The sequence below is a fragment of the Canis lupus genome, chromosome 1 (assembly GCF_011100685.1).
Source record: "Canis lupus familiaris isolate Mischka breed German Shepherd chromosome 1, alternate assembly UU_Cfam_GSD_1.0, whole genome shotgun sequence".
NCBI lineage: Eukaryota > Metazoa > Chordata > Mammalia > Carnivora > Canidae > Canis > Canis lupus.
In genome coordinates this window covers 61,926,343-61,945,523 of record NC_049222.1, presented here as the reverse complement: position 1 = coordinate 61,945,523, position 19,181 = coordinate 61,926,343, and the positions used below count along the sequence as shown (strand labels likewise).

The window sequence follows — 19,181 nt, the reverse complement described above, 5'->3', positions numbered from 1 at the left end:
ATACACTATATTTACATATAACGTCTCATCTGTTGATCTTAAACATAGTCTTATTATTACATAACCTGATGGGAATGAAAAATATTGTGTACAGTATGAGACTTCTGAATTCAAAGAAAGGGAAAATCAAAGGGCTTTCTTTGAATACCTCCATTGGATAAATTTAAAACACGTAGACAGAAATGCCAGGGTCAGATCTCTGACTATTTCATCCCACCACACACATAAAACTATGATTCATTATTAAAAGAATCATAACAAAGTCTGTTTGTCAATGAGGTTTTTTTCATAAAAGTAAATCACTTCCCCCCCGCCAAGTTTCCCTTTGCCTAACAAATAGTAAAGCACAGCTCTAAAAATGTTATGTCTTTCCTAAGTATGTAAATTATTGTAGATAGTCTTAGTAATTCAAAGGATTACATAGTTGAGACAAATTTACTCTAAAATTACTCAGGAAGGTTACTTTACTCCCATGAGGAATAAAGCGGAATACTTTGCCCATTTATTAATGATGACTCATTAATTTATTCTGATTATCCTTAAGATTTCGAATGAGTCAGCTGGCTGAATTGTGTGAAATGGTGGGTGGTACAGCAGGAAGTCTGATGCTGACATATTTAAATGTAAATGTTAATGCCTGGCTATGGATATTCCCATGATCACATCCATTCTGGTTTTCCTTTGCACCTCAAGCCCTCCCAGAACTGGAGGTGTAATGTTTATATATTGCTTTGAAATGAAAAGTATATCCAAAGAAAGAGTATTACTCTATTACAAAGGCATTCGCCTAAAGCTTGCCAAACAATGTGGACAAGAGTGAAGGGCATAAATGGCCATGCCAATATTATCTCACCTTGAAGTACAAAAATGTAAAAATCAACACCTAGTCTCCTAAATGCTTCCTTCCATAAATCAAGAAAGCTTGACAGTTTAGTTGATTCATTTTCTTTTACTACTTCTTTACTCTAATTTTTCCTATCCCATTTTTACTATTTTGGATTTATCAAAATACTTTAACGTTGGCTTTTAATTTGGAAGGTATTGATTGTATTGACAAAAAAGGAGCTAAATAAGTATTTCCTTGGGAAATGCAATTTTAGGGATATATATCAGTGTCTATATCTAATTCTTCAAGTAGGGTTTAGAGGCAGAATTTTTTTCATTTTTTCATCCTATCCATAACCATAAAATATTAAAGACATAGTCACTTTGAATTAAGTTGGAATAATTCTTGAATCACAAGTAAACATACAGATTCTTCATTTTACTAGGCTTTGTTGGTCTGATTCATTAATAGATTTTTTAATTTTAAAGTTCTTACCAAAGCAATGAAAAAATATACATGCTGTTTAGCAACAGGCTAAAGCAATTTTTGTTACCAAATGACTGGACTTCCATGTAACTAAAATTAGACTAACTGTAGGATCTGTAACCAATTTTCAGGGATGCTATTAAAATATGCCGTGACAATATCAGGATTCTATGTGCTACCTGTTTCTTAGAGAGTTTGTCTATAATGCAGCCTTTGAAACAATCCCATAAGGCAGCTCTGGTGTTCAGAAGACAGAAGCCTAGGTAGAGGAGAACTTTTTCTTGAGACATGAGTAGGATCAGGAGAGACGGAAAGGACTCTTGCTAACTTCTCATAGTCTCAGTTTGTCAGGGATTGTAGCCACTCAACTAAAATTCACCATCTGTATCTCACTTTTTCATTTTGCTGGCAAGTAGCAGAAATATTTTTTTAAAGTCAGGTATCACTTATAAGTAATGTTGTATCTTAAAAGCCAGAATAAGAAAATGTGGCAAAAAGAATACTGCTGGGAATCTGGAAACCTGACTTCTCATTTGATTTCTACTGAAACCAACTGAGATTCAGAAAAAAATCCTCACATTCTTAGCATAAGTTAATGGAATTGACTCCATGAACTCCAATAAAACTAAGACATGAAACCCTATTCAGAAGTAATAGATTCATAATGAATCAATAAGTAAGTGGGTAGAGATACTGTCTTTGAATTTTAGAAATGGGATTTCAAATGGCAAGGCTGTTCTTGAATTCATAGGTGTCCTGGAGTGGATAAAGTAAGAAAGGAGCAAGGAGAACCATGTGAAAATTTTGAAGTGCAAAACCTGTCAGAAATATGCTAAATTCTTGCATTTTCCACACCTAATTTTTAGTCAATTAATAATACAATAGTTAATAGTAATTCTGCTACTGGGTATTTACCCAAAGAATACAAAACCACTAATTCGAGGGGATATATGCAGCCCTATGTTTACTGCAACATTATTTACAGTAGCCAGAGTATGGAAGCAGCCCAAGTGTACATGCACAGGTAAATGGAAAAAGAAGAAGCTATGAATTATATATATATATATATGTTATCCAGCCATAAAAACAGTATGAGATCGTGACACTTGTAACAAGGTAGATGGATCTAGAGTATAATGATAAGTGAGATTAGTCAGTCAGAGACAGACAGATACTATGTGACTTCACACATATGTGGAGTTTAAGAAACAAAGCAAATTTACAAGGAAAAAAGATTAAGACCTTGTTTCAATCACCTTAGTTCAAAAGTCAAACACCTAAATGACAGAACTATAAGGAGTTATGTGGAATGGTAACCAGATAAAAACTAGAGGAGACATTTTAGGATCTCCTGCCTGGCGCAGTGGTTGATAAATGGAAGGGGTCTAATAGGGTTGGATTGGTAAACAGACATACATAGGCAGGCTTAATTTAGGTCAATTCTATCCCTGCTCTCTGGGCAAGGGGTCATTCAGGTAAGTGACAAATGGGGGTTATGGGAATTATTTAATCTCTTGCTGTTTATCTCTCTCCAACTTTTCAACCAGCACTGATAAAAACATTGATCTCTGCACCTTCTGTGATCATGTTGTCCTGGAATCTCTGTGTCACCAATATTACTCAGGAGATAGAACATCTCAAAATTATAAGTCCTCTGACCAGAATATCTTTTACTCAACTCACAACTTGAGCTAAATCATCAAACCCCGAAGCTCATGGAATTTTAAAATTGGAGATTGCTGGTGCTGAATATTTCATGTGTTTTTTTTTTTTTCCATTCTTGCACTTAAAAAATCCCACATATTAGTACAAATAAATATTCCATAGACACTGATTAGATCAATGACTTTGAGAGTACACCATAGACTGTCTGAAAAAAAGATTTTATAGTGAAATTTGGTTGATTTTCACAAAGCTTAAATGTTTTGTAGCTCGTTCAAACTTATCTGTGTTCTCAGATTGACAGTCTTACCTCATGTCACATCAGATAAAGTTCCATGAGTTTATCTCTAGAAGGAAGAGATTCTTGTCCAACACAAAAATAGAGGGCAGAAAGAGGTGGAGTTTCCTCATGAAGTCAGCCATCAGCATGCTGTGTCCATTATGAACCCTCATGTTCAATAAACTTGAGAATGCTAGGGTACTATAGAAAACAGAGTTTTATTGAAGATCAAAGTGAAACAAGCTGCTTTGATTTTATGTTCTGTCTTTTCATTTCCTGTAGGTGGTGAGCCCCTGAATTGTACTAATTAACAAAGGCTCTGATTAGAGGCAATTGGTTTCCTTCCTGCTACTGAAAATGTCAAAAAGCAAGGCTGCCTCTGGATGGACCTAATTTGTGATGATTCCAGTTGGTTCTAAAGTGGTAAGAATTAGAATATATTTTGTTTTAGAGATTCTTTGACATTTCTTTTTGGAGCTTATTTTTAAATATCCCCAGTAGTTTGCATCATATTCATAAGTAAATTGATTTGATCACTCCTAATTCTAACTTACTAATTTTTAGAGTTAGCAGTTAACAAGAAAATTTTACCTGATCCAGTCATAATTTTTTGTTTGTTTGTTTGTTGGTTTTTCCAGTCATAATTTTATGACAATATTTATTTCATAATTCTGTGATCTCCTAATTAAATTGCAAAGTTTAAATTGGGAATAAAGTGGGTTTTTTATGTTGAAGAAGTGTAAAAAGTACATATGAACAAAATACTTATATTTTTCACTTTCAGATAGAGTGATCATTTATATATAATTTTTAGTTATGCTATTCCAAAGGTAAAATTCTTAGGATAGTTAGAGAGTTGGGAAGAAATTTTTAATAGTACCTAAAACTTATGATCACTTGGGATTTAACTAAATCACATTTTCAGTAGATATTCTAAGTAAATTCAGTAATAGTAATTAATATTATTAACATGTGAAATAGTGCCTAAATTAGATAGGGTTTGAATAAAGCACTATACGCTCAATGTCACAGAACTTTAGACTAGAAAATTACCTTAAACCCTCCAGTCCAATGGGCAGCCCAGGTGGCTCAGCGGTTTAGTGCCGCCTTCAGCCCAGGGTGTGATCCTGGAGACCCGGGATCGAGTCCCATGTCAGGGTCCCTGCATGGAGCCTGCTTCTCCCTCTGCCTGTGTCTCTGCCTCCCTCTCCTCTCTCTCTGTGTCTCTCATGAATAAATAAATAAATAAAATCTTAAAAAAAAAAAACCCTCCAGTCCAAATTCCTGAGTTTTACAGGTGAGAAGATTCAGTTTCAGGGGAATAACTGGCTCAGGAATAAATAGTTAGTGGCCATGTTGACACAACAATCCATGTCTTCTTCAAATTCACGACTTTACTCTCTTTTTTTGTAGATATACTCTTGTGACTATATGTATTTAACTATCCATATAATTGTTGATTTAAGTAGAATTGAGTCAAACCTTAATATACAGAATTATACCTAAGCATATTTTGTAGAGTGCTGTACATTTTGTAGATAAATGTTCATTTATATATTGCTCACTCAGTACTTATTTCCGTTGTATAAACAGAATTATGAAAATACAGAAAATATAAAAAGAAAGGAAAAACATACACTATTTCCACTCCTGTAATACACAATTTACAGTTTTTATTTCTAGTACTTATCCATACTTACATATTTTCTAAAGTTGTAATGATGAGGTAGTATGATCATGTTCTGTTTTATTTAATTAACATATTATATCATGACATTTTCATGTTATTACATAATGTTCAAAAGTATTACTTTAACAACTACATATTATTTTATTGACTTGCTTTGCTATTTATTCAGCCATTTCCCCCTTGTTGAGCAATTAGATCATCTCTAATGTTACTATAAATAACACCGCAGTTAATTTCTTCATTCGGGTTGCTTTGGGTACATTGTTTTCCTTTGAATTATTTTCTGTGACAGAAAAAAATGACAGTGAATAAATTATAAGTTACTGAGTTATAACTGGATATGAATATTTAGATATCAACAAGCTCATTGGACATTTTACTAAATTGTTTTCCAAAGAGGTTACATCCCATAACTAAAGAATAAAGTCATATAGGCTACTTTGGTTAAATTGCACAGCCCCACTTTTACCTGAAAAAAAAGTTAACAATGGTCCTGAAGTGGACCATGAAAAGAGAGAAGCCACAGATAGGACTGGCCTTGTCTGCAGAAGCATATCTGGAAGTCTGAAAAAAATAACTTATAAGACATTTCCTAAAGATGACCCCTAGTAGACTTTCCTGAAATTTTCAACAGTGAGATTTCTTACTACCTTCCTAAGGAGTTAGATTTTTAATAAAATTAAAACATTTCTAGACCCAAGAAGGGTAAAGCATTAGCTTATGTTTGTATAAAAACATAAGTCTAGTCTAGTTTATAAGATTAACTCCCATTAGCAGTCGTATATACTTAGACAACATGGTCTAAGTCAACATACACTTAAAGCTTAAAAAAAGCATTAAGAAGAAAGAGGTTGAGTACATGAGACTCATTTGCCTATTTTGTGAAAGAAAATAGAGAACCAGACTTAAATTTCTCATACATCCTAAACATGTGTTCCCCAAAACACACACACACACATCAATAAAAAAGCTATGCTTTATTTTATTAAAAATTTTTATTTATTTATGATAGTCACACAGAGAGAGAGAGAGAGGAAGAGACACAGGCAGAGGGAGAAGCAGGCTCCATGCACCGGGAGCCCGACGTGGGATTCAATCCCGTGTCTCCAGGATCGCGCCCTGGGCCAAAGGCAGGCACCAAACTGCTGCACCACCTAGGGATCTCCCATGCTTTATTTTTAATTTCACAAGTTCTTTAGGACTCAATCAGGCCCAAGACTCAGACGGTTGTGGTGATTTATTTGCTCATTATTTTTCAGCATTTATTTTCCTATCACTACACAGCTACCTTTTATTGAAAAGCTGCTACATCCTAGCCACTTTCTTTTTTTTCTTAAAAATTTATTCACTTATTTGAGGGAGAGAGAGCAAGAGCATGAGTGGGGAGAGCAGAAGAGAGGGAGAAAGAATCTCAAGCCGACTCCAAGCTGAGCGCAAAGCCTAATGCAGGGCTCCATCTCATGAACCTGAGCTGAAACCAAGAGTCAGCTGCCCAACTGACTGGGCCACCTAGTGGTGCCTCCCTCCTCCCCCCTACCCACCCACCACCTTTTTAGGTGCTTTTTGTTCAGGATCTCATTTAATCCTTGCAACAGCTCAGTATAGTACTTTTCATTTCTTTTACATTTGTGGAACTGAAGGCCCAGAATGTTTACATAATTAGCATAAACTTACACATATTGAGTTACGAAGTGTAGAGCCAAGATTCATCCTTCTCTGAATTATGTTACTCTAGAAAGTACCTCTTAGTGTGGCATAATCAGAGAGAGGTGGGCCTTTAATATGTTAACAATGTTTCTGGGCTATCTTGATCCTCTTGGGATTTTTCTATTCATAAAACTTGAAAAATCTTTCAGTTCATTCTTTTTCTCTAAATGTCAGTCATATCAGACATTTGTTCTGCTGTTAAATGCATATCCAGAAGAATACAAATGGGAACCACAACAATGACCCAAAATGAACTCTATAATGTTTTGTGAAACGTTATATATTTTGCACTCAAGCTTCATGATTAAATACATTAAAGTCACAACAGATATTTTAAATCAACAGTTTTGTGAAATCTCAACAATATTAATCAAATTTTAACAACCACTCTGATTTATCTTTTTAGATTCTGATCCCATAAAAGCTAAGGATGAGGGGTGCCTGGGTGGCTTAGTTGGTTAAACGTCTGCTTTCGGCTCAAGTCAGGATCTCAGGGTCCTGGGACTGAGCCCCACATTGGGCTCCCTGCTGAGGGGGAGTCGGTCTCTCCCTCTCCATCTGCCCCTCCCTCAGCTCATGCTCTCTCTCATTCTCTCTTAAATAAATAAAATCTTAAAAAAACACACAAAAAATAATGATGAAGTCTCAGATCTGAAATGCCTCTAAATATAATTCCTAAAAAGTAATTAAATCTGTTAAAGAGTTTAGATCTGAGAAATTTTTGGAGAAAAAAAATGTAACAAGAATATATCTGATTAAACAATGGTTTTTCCTCAATTAAGCTGATCTTTTAGCAAATTATTTAAAATTACTCAAAAAATTTGATTTGAGTACTATTAGAATGATTTCAGTGCAAAGTTGAAAAAAATCATTCCTTTCACTGCTTTGAAAACTTCACCCAAGGAAAGATTAGATGAATTTAAAATTTTTAAGGTTTGAAAAGAATTCTACTACAAATTTCAACTCAAGAGGAAAACACCTTAAGTGTATAATTAATATGTTATTAGTGAATAGTTGGGATACAAATCTCATACTTAGAATCCCCTCCTGCCCAAAAAACTCATTTTTTGTCTATTATAGGTGGAAAGATATTAGCCATAAATATATCTTGAACCTTTACTGTGAAGAAAGAAATTTTACTACATATTCAGCTTGCATTTATATAGGTAGTTAAACTCTAAATAGTTATGTAGTTACAAATATATGACACATTAGGTCCTGACACATTTTTTCCCCTGTAAAGGGGAAAAAACATGATTCCATGTAGGTACACATAACCCCCCAAATTTGCTTGTAAATGGTTTGGCTCTTAAACATAATTTCTCACAGAAAAATATTTTTAATTATAGCCTCTCCCCACCTGAAACTCATTGAATGTATAATTAAGTTGAACTGTGGTTATTATATTTGAGACAGAGCTGAGTTCAGGGAGGAAGGAGGCAGAGAACACACTTTTACTTCTTTCCTGTCTATAGGTTAGCTATGGATAAAATTTTGACACAGGCAATATATGTTGGGAATCTTTGACTTTATATTGTTCCTCTTCACCTGAATATTGCTTGCTGCTCAGTTTTTTAAATATGTTGTGCTTATTTGCTTTTTCAAACTATGCTTGTTGGCACACTACCCAACAGCAGCCTACCTCCCAAAGTACTCTGTGCCTCAAAATGTTCTCCCTCCCCTTTGTCCCTACTGCAGTGCCTTGCACATAGAAGACACTCAATTATTATTCATTATAAGAATAAGTGGAATAAGAAATATAGAGAGTAAAAGAGAAGAGATGGCTTTAAAGGATCCTCCACTTTGTTATAGCCTCCACTTTCCCTACATTTATGTTCTCAGCTAGTTTCTAGTTTCATATGGTTGTGGTTCTGTAGAGAGGCTCCCTTGGAAGCAGGAGCTTGAGTGCCCACAAGTACATGAAGACAGGGTGGGAGGAAAGCACTGTGAATATTTTATGCAGATTTTTAGATTCTGTGTTGATGAATTTTAAATAGTGAGGTTGTATGACTCAAAAGGCCATTATGAATCAGGATAAAACAAAGTGAACACACAGTTGTCATGTGGCACAGCAGTTCTGGACTTGCTTCGTGTATGTTCTCGGGAGGCGATCTTAAAGCAGTCACAGCTCTGTCCTATCCAACGTGTAGAGAGGCACAATTAAACAGTGTATCCTCAGTGCTCCTGCTCTGCGACTGTGGTTTACAGCCAACAAAGCTCATTGCTAAGTGTGGCTGCTGTGGTAATTCATGGGCGAGGTACCTCCCTAAGCCTTTCCTGTGCTGCATACCTATCTTATTGCTAAGCTGCTTCTGGTTAGAAATCCATGCACATGCTCTTGTATGGTCAAAAGGAGACTTCCTGCGAACAGAACTCACTCAAGGCCTGACATGGGCACATGGCAGGCTGCTGGCCAAAATGTGCCCACTAAGCCCCTAACAAATGAATCATGAATCTGGGTGACTGGAGAGACAAATGTTTACCGTGGAACGATAACAAAAAAGTCTGGGCTTTTTGCCATTTAGGGGGGAAAAACATATAAGCTTTCTTATCCTTTCCTGGATAGAGCTCTAAGAAGGTACAGTGCACTCAACTCAGTCTTTGGATGAGTATATTGATAAAAATTGAGACTTTTTGTAGGTTCACAATGAAATTATGTATACATATATAAAGATATGATTTTTCTCTCTTGGGATGACTGATTTGCTTTACCATAAAACAGAGTAGTAGGATGATGTTATTATAATTTTACTCTTTCCTATTGTATCCTCTCACTATTTAAGGCTATAGAGCAAATAGCTTGTGTTATTACTCATTGAACACCAAGAATGAAGGCAGAATTAGATAATGTTTAGGACCATGGGCCTTTGTAGTCAGGCAGAGGGGTTTTCAATTCCAGCTCTGCCACTTTCTGGTTGTGTGACTTTTAGCAGGCTTATTTAACATCTTTCTCTTTGTTATGATCATTGCAATTAGACATGTGTTAAGCACTTAGAACAGTGCCTAGAATGGATTAAGTGCTCAATAAAGGTTTTGTTTCAAAGATTATTTGTTTGGATATTATTCCTAAAATTAGTGTTAGGACAAATTTCTGCTACAAGGATTATAGCCAAAGAGCCAAAAATGTACAGCATTAGCATGATAGGCCTGCTAGACTAGATTTGTTTGTTCATCTAAGGGAAGCTATTTGAGAAGTCTTTTAAATTAGCTATTTGTTTATTATTCACCTCTTCTTGGCTTAAGATCTTATTTCACTCTGTGCTTTTATCAACCCTTCTCACTATACCTGGTGGATTAAATATTACTTTAGAAAATGGAGGTAAAACAAATAAGGGCTCCAAGACAATAGAACATCTAGTATGGTTATATACTCTATTCCAGAGGGAGAAAATTAAGAAAAAAAGCTTTTGGAATTTTATGAATAGCTTATTATTGATATGCTATGGTATGTATGTACATGCATACATATATAGCCGAGCTTTGTTTTTGGACTGGAATGTGTGACTCAGATGTGCTCATCTTTCCCTCTGGCCAGCAGAATACTTTTCCTTCAGCTGCAGTTTGCTTCTATTTGGCTCTCTGGCAAGCTAGCAAGCTGTGTATGATGATCCCATGTTCAGTATACAAAGACTTTGCAGGTTCTCTAATATTTTCATTCAAATATTCAGGGAGAATCTGAGAACATCAAACTATTTTCAGTTATGCTGGAAGTGTACCAGGAAGTTTCCCACTGTGTAGCAGAGTGGAGTGATTTATTAAATGAGAAAATGAACCATTGGTCAATGGAAAGTTGACAGCTGATAAAAAATATACAGTTGGAACTCATCTCTTCATGCAAAACATATTTGAAAAAGGTCAGGAGAATTAAGGTGATGTGGACTACTATTGACACAAACTTCTGACATTCTGTAGGACTATTAATATAAAATATGGTTTTCCAACTTCAAGGCTGAGTGATGAAGGAAAGAAAGACATGAAATTTTAGAAACTTACTTCACAGGAGATTTATTTCAGAGCCTCTGAAATATCAGTAGGTCTTCATGTAAAATTTCCTTGTAAGTTCCCCTTCTTACAGAACTTCACTTTTCAATCCAAACCTCAAGTTCAATTGCAGTGTGAGCTAAAGAGAAAGGTAGGAAAGGAGAGATGGAAGTTGATACTACCAAAAACACCCTTTATTTGCATACCTAAATGCTCTAATAACTGCTTATCATTTTAGAGAACTTTTTACCATTTATAAAATTAATTATACATTGAATTAGAACATCATTAAGATGGCAGAAAAGAAAGTCTTAAACCTCTTTCCCCCATGTAGATACCAATTCTACAACACACAGACCAATTCCTTTTATGAAAAATCTAGACACCGCTTACAAAGTTCCTTTATCCAAACAAGCATAAAGCCAGCTGCATCAAAGCTGATAGAAAAATTCATGGCACTCACTAACCAGAGTCCCCTCTTCTGGTTCAGTGCAGCACAGTACAGCATGATTGGGAAGAAAGCCCCAATTCCCAGTGTCCCCTGGAGGGGGAAAAAGAAGGCTTACAGATACATCTAACATTCATATTTTTCAAGGCTGGGATGGGCTGCCAGGGGATTGGTTTCTGTCTTGTTGGAATCTAAACACTGACAGGAAAGGATGCCAGGTTGAAAGCTACTAAGAAAAAAGGTGAAAGGTTTTTTTTTGCCTCACTCACTCATGATTGCCTGTCCCCCAGCTCAGCATGGAGCAGATGGGAGAAAACTCAACTTCCCACTTCTCCCTGGAGAGAGAAAGAGTTGGAACATCTGTCCAATACTCTGATTTTTGTGGGGCAGAGGGCTTTCTCTAGGGATTGGTTTTTGTTTCATTTGAGTTGGAGTGTTGATAGAACCTGGGATATGCTAGATACCTGGAATCTTAAGAACAAAAAAGAGCTGAACAGTTTATGGCAGTTCCAGAGAACTTGCAGTACCACAAACAGACACCAGAGGGAAAAAGAGATAATGAACTCCTGAAGAAAAAAGCTACAAAACTTCTCTAATTGGAAATTTACCACTATAAGCCTCCCTCTTAGTTTCACTGTTACTACATCTCATAAGTGATGACAACTATGTCCAAGGAAGGTGTATTCACAGAAGAGGTTGAGAGGCCCTCAGAATCCCTAGGAAGATAATTGGTGAAGGTTTCTCCTGTACAAAGCCAATCCATAAAAACTAGGAGAAGTGGCTGTTATTTTGAGTGTGCAGAGCACAATACAAAGTAACAAGCCACACAGAAAAACAGGGAAACATGGCCCAACCAAAGGAACAAAATAAATTTCCAGGAACTGACCTAAAGAAATAAAGATATGTGAATTACCTGACAATGAATTCAAAATAATCCTAATAAAGATGACAAACTCAAGATATGATGCGTGCACACAATAGTAATAACTATAAAGAAATGGAAAAATAGACTTAAGTCAAAAACTGCCACAAGAAATGAAGTAGGATGTTATATAATAATAAAAGAATCAATTTACCAGGAAGATGTAGCATTATGATTATATATATATATGTATATATATAAGTATATATACATATATATATATATATATATATACCCAACATCAGAGCACCCTAATATAAGAAGCAAACAATAAGAAAGCTATAGGGAGAAATAGATAGCAACATAATAATAATAGATGTTTTCAATATTCCACTTTCAATAAAGGATAGAACAACCAGGCAGAGATTAATATGGAATCATAAGACTTGAATAACAATACAGACCAAGTAGACCTAACAGAAATATAGAAAGCATTTCACCCAACAGCAACAGAAAATTCATTCTTCCCCATGAACATTATTCGTGTTCACATATTAGGTCACAAAACAAGTTTTAATAAATTTAAGAAGGTTGAAATTATACTAAGTATTTTTTTCAACTGCAAATGAATAAAACTAGAAATCAATAGCAGAAGGGAAACTGAAAAATCCACAAATATATGGGAATTAAACAACATGTTACTGACAACCAAAGAGTTAGGAAAGAAATCAAATGGAAATTAGAAAATGTCTGGAGACAAACCCAACAAAGAATAAAAAAGTAAAAAATAGCAAAGCAGAACTAATAAGATGCTGCAAATGCAATACTAAGAGGGAAGTTCATAGTGATAAACATCTGTATTAAAAAAGAAAAAAACTTAAACAACTTCACTTTACAACTTAAGAAACTAGAAAAAGAAGACCAAAGAAAGTCCAAAGTTAGAAGAAAGAAGAAAATAAAAAAGATTAGAGAATAAGTAAATGAAATAGAAGATAGAAAAAAATCAACCAAACTAACAATTGGTTTTTCTAAAAATCAATAAAATTGACAAAACTTTAGTTAGAGTTAAAAGACATGAATAAAATCAGAAATGAAAGAGGTGATATAATTGAGGCAATAGAAATAAAAAATACTATATAAAACTGTGAAGAATTATACACCAACAGACTGGACAACATAGAAGAAATGTATAAATTCCTCAAAGCATATAATCTGCCAAGACTGAATCATGAAGAAATAGAAAATCTAAACAGACCTATAACTAGTAAAGAGCTTGAAACAGTAATTTTTTAAAATCTACCAGCAGAGAAAAGCCCAGAACCAGATGGCTTTACCAAAGAATTATACCAAACAATTTGAGAAGAATTAATATCAGTCTTCCTCAAACTTTTCCAAATAACTCATTTTTATAAGGCCAGCATTACTCTGATAACCAAACTAGAAAAAGACACTACAAGAAAACTGTAGACAATATCCCTGATGAATATAGATGCAAAATCTTCAACAAACAGGCACCTGAGTGGCTCAGTCAGTAAAAAGTCTGACTCTTGGTTTTGGCTAAGGTCATGGTCTCGTGGGCCATAAGAGTCAGGCTCTGCATTAAGTCAGGAGTCTTCTTGAAGATTTTCTCCCTCTGCTCCTCCCTCTACTCACAAGCTCTCTCTCTATCTCTCAAATAAGTAAATAAACTCTAAAAAAATATCCTCAACCAAATCTCAACAAATCAAATTCAATAGTGTATTAAAAGGATTATACATTAAAAATAAATAAATAAGTAAAAAAATTTAAAAATAATAATTGTGACCAAGTAAGATTTTTCCCTGGGATGATGGGATTGTTCAACATGGAAAAGTCAATCAAGGGCAGCCCTGGTAGCCCAGCGGTTTAGCGCTGCCTTCAGTCTGGGGTGTGATCCTGGAGACTTGGGATCGAATCCTGCATCAGGCTCCCTGCATGGAGCTTGCTTCTCTCTCTGCCTCTGTCTCTGCCTCTCTCTCTCTCTCTGTGTCTGTCATGAATAAATAAATAAAATCTTAAAAGAAAAGCCAATCAATGTAATATACCATATTACCATACTAATACCATATTAGTATGTGACACAAAAGATCATCAAGGCTCCATTTACATTTTACCTTTGCCACGAAAGCTCATCATCATAACGAAAGGAAAAGAATTCAGAACCACAGCATAAAATTTCCAAATTTATGTAAATTTCTGGGGAAGCTTCCTCTTGAACACAGTGATAATACAGGTAAAAACTGTCTTCTAGAAGCCACAGTTTTGGGCAGCTCAGGTGGCTCAGCAAATGAAGGATAAAAATCACATGATCTTCCCAATAAATACAGAAAAAGTGTTTGACAAAATTCAACATGCATTCATGATAAAAACATTCAGTAAACTAGGAGTAGAAGAAAATTATCTCAACATAATATAGATGGTATATGGAAACACTACAGGAAATATCATAGTCAACATGAAAAATGGAGAACTTTTCTACTAAAATTAAGGAAACAGCAACTATAAAACTCCTACCATAATGTGTATTTCTATCTCAAAATTTTGAGATCAGAATATATTTATATACAGTCAATATCCACTGGTTTTATTTTACTTTGATCAAAAGTCATACCTATAGTTAAGGACATAGTAAACAGAGATAACTAAAAATTTTAGATATTTTTAGATTCAGGAATAGTTCAGAGGAATAATTTTTGGAAAGTCATGAAATAATAATAATGACCATATTCCAGACACTTAGCATACAATACATCTATTCTTGCAACAGTCATATAAGGAAGTTAATTTTTTCCAACTTTAGAAATGAGATTGAAACTTAAGGAGGTTAAGTTATATGTCCAAAGCCAACTGTCTAGTAAATTGCAGGGCTGGAATCCAAAGCTACTTCTGAAAATAGGAAGATTATCAGCTCAGACCTCTACAAAACTCAAGAAGATAATGTAAATTTACGAATAATGTAGTAGATGTAATGTAATAGGAAGTAGCAGGGTCTGTGGACTGATGTCTCCTGCATGATCATTCCCATGTATCCTGGTTTAGACTTTTTAAATGAATCCTGGTTTAGACTTTTTAAATGAATAAAGGAAAGAATGACTCTCTCTCTCTCAAATTAAACAAACAAACAAACAAACAAACATTAGAAAGGGGAAGTGCATGGGTGGCTCAGTCAGTGGAGTGTTAGACTCTTGACTTCATCTCGGGTGATGAGATCATCTCAGGGTGGTGAGATCCAGCCCCCTGTTGAGCTCTAGTACTCAGGCAGCAGTCTACTTCAGATCCTCTGCCCCTACCCCCACTTACTTTTTCTCTCTCCCTCTCAAAAAAAAAAAAAAAAAAGGTAACCAAGGTGATTTCAATTAAAGATGACATATAAACATAAATTTTCATTCACTCATCTAAAAACTCACTAAAATAACAAAATCGAACTTAATAAATGAAATCAACAAGGCCAAGGAGAAATGAAAGTGATGTGTAAGTAAGAAAATGTAGAAAGCTCAAAAGCAAAATATGTAACAACTGACATTGAAAATCGAGAAAACATTCTTAAGACAATAGTTGGGAAAACAAGAATTAACCCAGTTTATACCATAATGCCTCAAATGACCCAGTAAAGTGGTATGGGGTACCTGCTTTGAAGTTGGGGCTGAAAAGAGTATTATTTAAAGGTTTAAGAAACTGCTAGACCCCCTAGATCCTCTCTCTCATCCTCTTCTCCCACCCCAGGTGAATTTAAGATTTTTTCCCTGGATAAGATTAAGAAGGTATGCTTTGGGAGATTTCAAGAAGAGCTGAGATTTAGGGATCATTATGGAGAACAAGAGAATTCAATGAAGGTTTTTTTTCTTCAAAGATTTATTTATTCATTTTAGAGAGACAGCACAGAGGGGAGGGGCAGATGAAGAGAAAGAGTCTTAAGCAGACTCCTCAGAGCCCGATGGAAGGCTCAATCTCCTGACCCTGAGACCACCATCTGAACTGAAGCCCAACTAGAGGCTTAACTGATGTGCCACCCAAGGATGCCCATCTAAGATTTTTTATCAAATGTTGAGGCACTAGTTTTCTTCTGCTGCATGGCTTCCAGAATACTAACCTTTCAAGCAGAAGACTGTAGAATTATTCTCTAAGAAATTTGACCTGTGCAAAAGAAAAGCCCCAGTAATGGTATCCAGGCTTCCCCAATGAAATGGCCCAGTCAGATCACACAAAGAGTAAAGTATACAGGGAGAACTAAGTTTGCAATTAGCTTATTTGTGTCACAATCTTAACTACTTAAGAGTAGGTTTTCAATGATGTTAACTTTTTTTAAATTCAAATATTTTCCTTATTTATTCATGAGAGACATAGAGAGAGAGAGAGAGAAGCAGAGACATAGGCAGAGGGAGAAACAGGCTCTGTGCAGGGAGCCCGATGTGGGACTTGACCCTGGGACCCTGGGATCACGCTCTGAGCTGAAGGCAGATGCTCAACCACTGAGCAACCCAGGCATCCCAATGATGTAACTTTTGAAGAGATCTGCTAGCATAAAAGGCATAAATATTTTTGCTTTTGTTTCCCTTGCCTTCATAGATGTGCCTTGCAAGAAGTTGCTATGGAAACCCCAATGTTGATAGCAGAAATGTCCACAATAGCCAGACTGTGAAAGGAGCCATGATGCCCTTTGAGAGACGAATGCATAAAGAAGATATATATATATATATATATATATATATATATATATATATACACACACACACACATATATATATATATATATATATATATATATATATATACAATGGAATATTACTTAACTGTCAAAAAGAATGAATGCCCACCATTTACTTCAACATGGATGGAACTGGAGGGTATTATGCTGAGTGAAATAAGTCAATTGGAGAAAGACAATTATCATATGGTTTCACTCATATATGGGAATATAAGAAATAGTGAAAGGGACCATAAAGGAAAGGAGGGAAATTGAGTTGGGAAAAATTAGAGAGGAAGACAAACCATGAGAAACTCCTAACTCTGGGAAACAAACAAAGGGTTACAAAGGGGAGGTGTGGGAGTTTGTAAATGAGTCATGGGCATTAAGAAGGGCACATGATGAGATGAGTACTGGGTATTATACTATATGTCAGCAAACTGAATATAAATAAAATATTTTTTAAAGGCATAAATATTCCAAAAGAAGCAGAAAGCAACTTGGATATTCAGAGTCTATACAAGGAGAAGGAAGTTTAAAAGAAAACACACACACACACACACACAAAGAATCATTACTGTCATCAAAGCTATGAGAATATGCAGCATGTATGAAGTAAGAATAGGGTACTATCAAATAGAAAATGAGTTAGTAGACATTTTATACCCTAAAATAATCCAGAAAATGAAAGAAAAATAAAAAACAACTTCCTAAAACTAAAAGATATAATTATAGAAATTTAAAATTTAATGGAATGAAATAAGGAGGAAAGGGAGGAAAAACAAGATATAGAAAGGTAAAAGAAGGGATCCCTGGGTGGCGCAGGGGTTTGGCGCCTGCCTTTGGCCCAGGGCGCGATCCTGGAGACCCGGGATCGAATCCCACGTCGGGCTCCCGGTGCATGGAGCCTGCTTCTCCCTCTGTCTGAGTCTCTGCCTCTCTCTCTTTCTCTCTCTGTCACTATCATAAATAAATAAACATTAAAAAAAAAAAAGAAAGGTAAAAGAAATAGAATAAAGAAAAAGAGAAAAGATAATTATAACATTGATCCAGAAGATTCAATATTTCACAAACAACATTTAAGGGGAAAAAAAGAACAGAGAAAATAAAGTGGAGGAAATCATAAAGTAAATAATTCAACATAGTTTTACAAAATTGAAAGGCACCAATAGGTAGTACCCAGCACAGTGCTGACAATGGATTCTACTAAGGCACACTATTGTGAAATTCAGAACAGTGAGGGAAAAAAAAAGAAGATCCTGGAAGCATCCAGAATAAAAAAAAAAGAAAAGAAAAGAAAAGAAAAGAAAAGAAAAGAAAAGAAAAAGAAAAGAAAAAAGAAAAGAAAAGAAAAGAAAAGAAAAGAAAAGAAAAGAAAAGAAAAGAAAAGAGAAAGCCTACACATAAGAAGGATCCAGAATCAGAATGGCTTTAGACTTTCTAACTGCAACACTAGAAACTAGATGTCAATGGAGCAAAACATTTGAAAGTTTAGGAACAATGTTAATTAACCTAGAACTCTACACCCAAATGACCAATTTATTAGATTTGAGAGTATGAAGATGTTTTCAAACTTATAAGATCTCAAAAACGCTACATATGTATACCTACTCAGAAACTTATTGAGAAGTTATCTCCACCAAAATCAGGGGGAAAAACATCTATAAAGAGGAAGAAGTAGAATCCAGGAAACAGTAGAACTCAAGAGGGAAACAAATGGAATGCCCAGGGATGTTGGTGAAGGGAGAAGACATAATCACAGCTGTGGCCCAGGAAATCAATTCATATTATAGCAGATCAAAAGCTATAGGAAAAAACAACAACAACAAACCCCTCAAAACACCAAACAAAAAAACCAAAAAGCTGTAGGAGAAATGTATTCACAAAAATAAATCAAGAGAACAGTTACCTACTATTCATAATAATGTGAATAGTTAATTTTTATTTAGCCACAATTATAATCTAACTACATTGAGAATCTGGGGAACAAAATGAATGAGGGAGATGTTGAGTGACACAAGCCAAACTTTGATTTTCCAGAGTAGAAAGTCAATATATAATGCCTATAAATGAAAAACCAAAACTAACCCTAAATATGTTATTTAAAAAAACAAAGGAAATAGCCAAAACGATACAAAGAAGTTGCTTCTGGGAAAGGAAAATGGCTTAGGGTGAGGTAGACAGTGTGCCGCCATTCAATAAAATTAATATAGAACTGTTGAGCTATGTGCCTATGTTATCTTGATTTAGAAAAAAAAGTAAATTGTAGTAAAAATAATAGGCACTCATAATATTGAAAGATAAATTGGATTACGGATTAATAATTTTTTGATTTTAAGATAATAAAACATTTGTGTAAGCAGTGTCAAGCTTTGGCCCAGTTGAAAGGAAATAAACACGAACTTCCTGAAAAAGTAAATAAAGAGAAATGTTTCTTAATCTTCTACTAGAGTAGTGATGTTCATTTGTTTGCATTTTTTTTTTTTTTTTAATAACAGCCCAGCCTTACTGGCTGAGTACTGCCTTTTCTGCGGAAG

At 35.0% G+C, this 19,181-nt stretch overlaps 1 long non-coding RNA gene across 1 annotated transcript in view; it reads left to right on the top strand.

Annotated features, from left to right (window-relative positions):
• Positions 1-19,181, top strand: part of LOC106558802 — a 236,476-nt gene that overhangs the window by 131,397 nt on the left and 85,898 nt on the right. Inside the window, exon 4 of the long non-coding RNA XR_005353859.1 lies at positions 3,537-3,677. This is a non-coding gene — a long non-coding RNA (uncharacterized LOC106558802). The remainder of the gene's footprint in view (positions 1-3,536; positions 3,678-19,181) is intronic.